Source organism: Nicrophorus vespilloides, unplaced genomic scaffold, assembly GCF_001412225.1.
Source record: "Nicrophorus vespilloides isolate i.1.1-1 unplaced genomic scaffold, Nicve_v1.0, whole genome shotgun sequence".
NCBI lineage: Eukaryota > Metazoa > Arthropoda > Insecta > Coleoptera > Silphidae > Nicrophorus > Nicrophorus vespilloides.
Genome location: NW_017095843.1, coordinates 2957 through 10332, shown reverse-complemented (window position 1 = coordinate 10332; position 7376 = coordinate 2957). Strand labels below are relative to the sequence as shown.

The 7376-nt window shown below is 33.7% G+C and overlaps 1 long non-coding RNA gene across 1 annotated transcript in view; it reads left to right on the top strand.

Moving 5' to 3' along the window:
• The window catches only part of LOC108566537, a 12458-nt gene extending 7139 nt beyond the window's left edge, over nt 1-5319 (top strand). The window contains exon 3 of the long non-coding RNA XR_001891213.1: nt 5276-5319. This is a non-coding gene — a long non-coding RNA (uncharacterized LOC108566537). The remainder of the gene's footprint in view (nt 1-5275) is intronic.
• Nucleotides 5320-7376: the final 2057 nt, after the last annotated feature.

Genomic DNA, 7376 nt, shown 5'->3' with positions numbered 1-7376 from the left:
TAAACATTCTCCTAATACTAATGGAATTAAATTGATTAACAAATAGTAAAAATCTAGAAAAGTGATTGAAGAAATGACGGTGTTTGTTCAGGCGCGTCTATTCTGAAGGGTTGTTTTGTATTAGGAAAAAAAAAGGGTGAGTGAGAAGGAAAAAAATCATTTTCTACAATTCAGTTATTTATTTGTTTTCTTTTGATGATCCATTTTTTTTTTCATCAATTTTTTTCTTGATTCGGTTGTGTGCGTTCTCGGTATGCGGGGGTGTGTTTGGTAACGCATCGTGCAGATCGATAGGGCTGCGTTGATGTAGCCGGTTTGCTTTGCGGAGCCCCCACAAACCCTCTCTCTTTCTCTCCTGTCCTTTCCTCGCCACTCCACTTCGCTCCTTTCCTCTCTTTTGCAACCAGTCTGGCAGCCTTGGCTGGGTCCGTCTGTCTATCTGTCCAAGGGTGGTGGTGGTGGAGGTAGGGTATGTTCTGCCGCGGAGGGTTTTCTCTCTCTCTCTCCTCTTAAAGGGGATGTAACCGTCGGCAGCGGAGCCAAACTAACCCTCTTCTATCGATCCTCGACCCCTTTCTCCTTTGCATTATGCATAACACAACAATGAGGACTCGCTGCTGGTTTATGCTACGCGTTTACACGTTGCGACTATTATCAACGTATGAGTGTGTGTATATATATATACACACTTATATATCTATGTGTTTGTTTGCCCGAGACACTGTTAGGCTAGAGATGGAAATTAAGCGGACGCTCGATATTTTAATAGTTTTAACCTCGTTTCCTTGCATCGCACAGCGCCGCGATGGTCATTGGGTCGTCAAGGTCCCGATCGGAAGAATGGAGGAAGAAAACCGAAGTACGCAAGTCTTCCTTATATAGACTTTTTACACTACAGCTGCTTTGGCTTAAAAAAAAAATAAGAAAAAAGACAAAACAAAGAACTTTGTACTCTCGAAGGTATAACAGTTAAGCGGAGCAATTACCTTAGTACCAGGTTATTATAATCACGATGAGCTTCGATAATGCTGCTCTTTCGAAAATTCCTTCCACCATACGCTCATCTTATTGGGTCACCAAAGTCTCGATGAGGAGATTACGCTCGTAATCATCAGTTATTATTTTCGAAATCCACAATAACAGCCATTTCGTTACCAACTCATCAAGTACAAATACTAATAGTTAATACTACAATACTACTACATAATTATTGTGTGTCAAAATGCACAATCATTGACAGATAAATAAACTTAATGTTAATTGGAGCCAACATTTTGGTCTACAAGATAACCTAATATGTTAAACTTGGGAATAAATTGTGTTCAATTGTAATGAAATGGAACAATCGTCTAAAAACAATTGTACTTTGTTTGTTGCGTAGTCATTGATTCACTATGTGCAAAACAATGGAAAGTGTTAAAACTATTGAATAATTTCGCTAAAAGTTCCAGTTGAAAAAAGCCTTATAACTAATGCACATACAGTTAAATAGTTTATTACTATGTAGTAATAACTGAGTTAAGTTTAGAAAATTAACGATTCAGAAATTAGTATAAATTTAAATTTGTGTTGACAAAATATCAGAAATACTTAATAATATTATTTTAATGATATTTGTAGAATTTGTACAAAGTTATCTTAACAATTTTAATGATGAGTTATTGCTTGCTTCTAGAAATAATAACACTGATTTGTTTTGTCTCTAAAATAGTTGATTATAGTAAATAATTGATGACTCTAATAACTTAATTAATAGTTTCACTTATTATAGATAAAAGCCAACAAGTAGATAAAGGTAGATTGAACAGAGCAATGTTTTGGATTAATGTAACAATTGACATCGATTGGAATGTCGTTAAAGCAAGTCGATGTTAATAACCTTCGCACAGTCGATTTAAAAATAAAATCACCGGTAATGGAAATGCACTTCTCTCTACGTTTCTCTTTTTCTCTCTCTGTATCTTTCTACATTTGTTTTCGTTACTTTTAATTTATCACTTATTTTTTTTTAACGTTACTGCTAATGAAGTCGTTGGAAATATCTAGAATGGTCTCTTCAATAAAAGAAAAAGTTTATAAATAAACACGGTGTACACTGTGACATCATTTGCGCAAACAGTTTGCAATGAATCAAATGTGCACTCAGCAAGCGTAAAGTGCTGCAAATTGGATGATTTACTATTGCCGTTCAATTGATAGTTGCATCCGCGCAATTCCGTGTAATATTAACTTATTGTTTACTGGTAACAATAATACTATATATATATACGTGCAATTTAAATCTGTTATTTAGTATTCAGCAAATTGCATTGTTTTTCTCCATTAACATAAACTGATTATCTTTCAAATAATTACTGAAATTTTAATCATCTGACTAAACTGAAAAACGGTTTGCTGCTTGTCATTTATTCAGAATGAGCGCGGCCAAGCCTCTAATTATTGCTGCATATTATATTCAAATGAACGCTGCAATTAGCGCGGTTATTACAATATGCTTACGTAAACTCTAATCCTTCCTATTCCAGGTAAAGAGCGGCGTGAGTCGAAAATGCACGTTGGCTCTAATTTGCATTAACTATGTGGTTTTAAAGGTTGCGTCTTTTTCTTGAAAACCACTGCAAACATTGTTTAAATACATAAATATTGATTTAAATTGAAATACATCCAAATTACAAATTTTTTTTGTTACCTCGAAACATTTGCATCCTATGTTTACAATGAATGTTTTTTTTTAATCGCAGTTCAGGAAAACGCAGAATCCGAATAAACAAGAAAAAATAAAGAAGAGGTTTATTTTACAATTGCGCGCGCGATTCTTGATTGTGTTGCATCCAATTTTCCTGTATGTACAATTAAATGTGCATTTCGCAATTGCAGAACGCGCGTTGCACGTTTCGCTGTTTATTTTCTCAATCGAATTGCGTGTGCGCTGTTTGCTTGTGTTATTTTCGTTTTTTATTGTGTTCGGTTTTCTTTCTTTCTGTTTGTTTGTTGTTTCAGTTTTGGAAAATCGATTTCAAAATTTTGATTGGGAAAAACAGAGTGTTTTTAAATTTGTTTTCGCTCTTGGTTATATTCTATTTCGCTGCAGCGATACTAGTTTATGTAAACAATGTGATAGTTAAACGTTTGAAAAACAAGCAGACGACTTCTAATTAACTGTTGCGATTAGTGGGTGAGGTAACGTTTGCAAACGTAGTCATTATTTATTTTTAAACGTAATTTGTCACAATATTTACATTTTGAAAATGTTAACAGAAATTTATTCATTCTCATCAATATGTAACAACTTTTTAACGCTTTATCTATTTAGAATTTAGTGAAACAATAGGAAATTGTGTCATAAAAGAAATGTCACTATTTCGTATTCAGTTTTTTTTTGAAAGTCATGTCTATTTTATGATAGCTTCTGTTATGACAAGTTTTAATACCTAGAATTATATTGCATTCTCTAGTGATTAAGTAATTGCTCATCATCTACGTTCCACTTATTAGCTAATTAATATATCATTTCGCATATACGAGAATTATATAATAGAACTATCGAAACACATTTTATACCCAATTGACTATAACATATTTTTGACATTTTGAAGTAAGGTGACAGCTGTCATTTGAGAACAGCTGATCTATACAATATAGACTTTTGGTAGAATATTTTAAAGTAATTTCACTTTTTCAATATATATACACGTTTACTATATTCTTGCTGCAACTAAACTTGCAACAGCTGGAGGCTAAACTATGAAAAATTCATCAGTTCTACCAGATGTTAACAACTTAAGTCAGTTATTTTTTCAAAAGAGAGGTTAACTTTTATAGTTGTTAACCTGAAGAAACTCTTTCAGACTTTCGGAAAATAATGATTTACAATCGGTGTCTTCTATCCGTTTAGCAAAGCTCCAAAGCGTTCCGTTACTTACTTAAGACTTGATAAATTGCTTATGCAAAAAAGAAAGAATGTTGACCGTATAAATAAGCTCTCAACCTCGTGTATTTGTCACGTGAGCGATGATTTACGGCGTTTGTGTTTCGTTATTTCTTTCGTTGTCTCGTTTCTAATCCGTCGAATAATAAAACGGCCAATAAAAATAATACAAATAACAGAAAAACAAACACCGTGAAACATGCGAACAGCAACACGCCTCCACCATCTTGTTTCGGCCACAGAATTGCGATTGCGTTTCTTCGAACATTCGGTTAACCTTCCCAGTAATTTTTACTATAAGTATTTTCGGAATGCTCTGTTGTTGCTGCTGCTGCTGTTGTTGTTATTGCCGTTTCCGTCGTTCTTTACGTTTTCTTTTTTTGGAATTGCTTTGTTGTTGTTGTCGTTGTTCCGCGTTGCGTTTCATAGCAAGCCCAACCTTCGCTCGTGGACTGAAATAAATTGTCATTACATGCTATGGCCTTGTTATCTATCTATCGGTTATCTACCGCATTCTACGTAGATGCGAAACGTCGGTCCAGGAACAGCTACCTTCTTTTTTTGTTGTTGTTACCTGCAAGAATCTGCTTCATCTGTACGCTTTTTTTGATTGATTCTGCTTGTTTTTTTTTTCGTTATTTATTTACTTTGATTCATTCCGTGCGCGCTTTGTTTTTGTTGTTGACGTCGTCGCTGAAGTACAGTTAGGTTTATCGACGCATGTTGATCGCTCCGCGTTCGAAACGCTCTCCACCTTATATAACTCGACTACCTACCTGCATACCGTTGCATTAGCTCCTATCACGCACTAAATTTACTTTCTAAGTATTTACTGCTGAAAAATATGCCCAGAAAGGTCACCTTTCTCGTTCTTTCGCACAAACTTTATGTACAATATGAAAATTCTAGAGAAACTTCCAAAACTTATACAATTCTTATTTTCAATCGGTTTACTGGAATCCTCGCATTGTACATTCAACAAAGAAGTTTCAATAGTCTTTTCAAAAAATTATAAATCTTATTAACCATGAAGCATGGTTTCTAGTGAAAAAAAGTACCTTTTTTATAAAAACGTATAGAATCATGAAAATGTCCAGAAAATATTCTAAACAATTACAGAAAATAATTATTACATTTGGAATAGTATAGAAAATGACTATCTTAGGAGTCCTTGTAATTTATTATGGTTGAAGTATGGGGGTTTCCATTGTATTTGTGACGTTAATTGAATTTCTCAGGATTATAATAATCTTAAATTTTAATGATTTAGATTTGTAATCACTTTTTAATGTTTATCTTTAAGATCATAGTAATTTCCACCAGGATAATTGTTGTTGCTATTTGCAGGTTCCAAAGTGGAAGCGTGTACGAAAGGTAATTATTTTCCGTTTCACTTTTCTCTTCCATTTGCTTGTTATTATTGACGAGGAATTAATTCATATTTACACGTAGAAATAAGGATTTTGATTCATAGAAAAATTCGTTACGCTAATTCTAATTCTAGAATGTACTATGTATTTTTTTTTATATAACTACAGCGGAAAATCTCTCGGGAAATTTTCTGTGCGCTAAATATAAATAATGCTGTTGGCGTTTATAAATGGATTCAGTGCACAAGCTCGGACGATTCCTGAAAGGAAAATACTATATAGATACTTTCATTGTGGCTTTCCTTGGGAATAGAATGTTTCTTGTTATACTAGAGAGTTGGGTTAACTTGTTTTTGGGTTTTAGAGGTTGAAAAAGAGAGATTTTTACCACTCTATAATTATCCTAGGTCCGGGAAAATGTGTGCCTAGATAATAAACGTGCGTCGGCCAGGCCAAAAATAAAAAAAAATAGACGAAATGAGATACGTGAAAATGTAGTATTTTTCTCGATTCTAACATCGAAAACAACATAACGAGAGGAAAATAAAGTTATCTGCGCGGTTATCGAAAATCCATGTTGTTTTTCCTTCCGAAATCAAAGGACGTTTTGTTGTTTTCGCGTGTATCCAGTGTTTACCTTTGCGCCGATGATCCATGACCTACAAATTAAAGGTCATCGTGGTGCGTAGCGAATCTTCATCACTATGTTTTTCGTGTTGATTTCTTATTTTCCGTCGGTATGGGATGATGGTTGGTGGAAGTCGCTGCAAATATAGCGTACGCGCATATAAAAGTAAAGGTCAAAGACTGTCTGCCTGCGCGCCAAGAAAAATCGGCTCCTAATATAAACGTTGGAGCCGGAGAGATCCTTTCACAAGGTTCGTTCACGCGCTTTTCGAAATAGATGTCGCATTCGGCGAAGAAGATTTCCTTTCCCAAGAAGAAAGGAATAGAATGGTTTGAAGGAAAGAGAGATGAAATAAAATTTCATCCTGTGTGGGACAACGTGTATCTTCTTTAATAACTCGACAATTTTTTTTTTGAGTCACGGATTGTCGCGGTGACTCACGCGATTCCGGGGACCCGTATATCCGACGTGTACATGAAACTATTGTTTGTTCCTCGACGGTTCTAGAATCGTGGATAGATTGATTACGAATATCTATGGATTCGGTTGCTCGTGTGAGCGCTGTGTACATACACGCATCACCGAAAAACAACGTTGATTAGTGCAGTCTGTAACCCGATAATTCGAACAAATATGTTGTCTGATCCTACATTCTATATTTTTTTTAACGTTGTTTGCTTATCGCAGGGACTTTCCCGCATGTTCCTCATTGATTTCGTCCTTATTAAAAACAAAAATATCGGTTTCCTCTGTTTGCGTGCTTTACGCTTCCTTGGATATCTACAATAAAAGATAGACATCAATTGATAACTTTGACATTTAGATAATAAACAAACGATATTTTCTTCAATTTTTTTAAATTTTAGCTTCAATTTTTAACCAAGTCAGTTTTGATATTTATGTGATTTTTATCATAAAAACGTATTGTTTTGACATTTTTATAAAAATTAATACAATTTTCATTAGAACTCTTGCATCTTATATTGGCATGATAAACGAAACATTAATAATTGAAAATGAAATTTCTTGGGAATTTAAAAATAACTTCCATTAGCAAAGTTTGTCTACAAAATTTTATGACTTATAAAAATGAATACAATTTGATTTTAAATGTTTGAGAAAAATGTTAAAATTTGTTTTTTTTTTAATTTAAAAATTTTGATTCTAAGTAAAGTAAACATGCAATGCGTTTATCGGAAGTAAGAAAATAAAAGCACAGGTCGAAATTGATGCAAAATAAGGAAGGAAAGAAAACGTGTCATGTTATAGAAATTAAAATTCGAAACAGCGGAAAAAAGTACTTTTTTTTTTATAAAAACGTATTGAATCATGGAAATATCCGGAAAATATTCTAAACAATTACAGAAAATAATAATTACATTTTATCCATTATCTTTCCATAAATTGTATTGACTCTAGGAATAGTATAGAAAATGACTATCTTAGGAGT